Here is a 325-nt window from a genome sequence, read left to right on the forward strand (position 1 = left end):
AAAAAGTACGTTAAGAAAACAAGGAAAAAAAGTATTTGTTATATATACAAACCGGACATCCGTATTTTGACATTCGTAAAGCATTAAAGGGTAGGGGTTAGCAAGGCTGTGTAACTCAAACCTGTGGTTCAAGTTAAGCTTTTGTCTTCTTCATTTTATTTTGGTTTCCTTGATTGTAATGGTGATTCAGTATCCGTTTGGTTGTCTATTCATTTCCTTGTTGCTGTTTGCTGCTTCTAATTTTTTGCTTGCTTCCGCTTCTGTCGACTGGGAAAACCAGCAAATTAAGGTTATGAAAGCACTAAGAATACACATTGAAGGTCAG

The sequence above is a fragment of the Penaeus monodon genome, chromosome 30 (assembly GCF_015228065.2).
Source record: "Penaeus monodon isolate SGIC_2016 chromosome 30, NSTDA_Pmon_1, whole genome shotgun sequence".
Lineage (NCBI taxonomy): Eukaryota > Metazoa > Arthropoda > Malacostraca > Decapoda > Penaeidae > Penaeus > Penaeus monodon.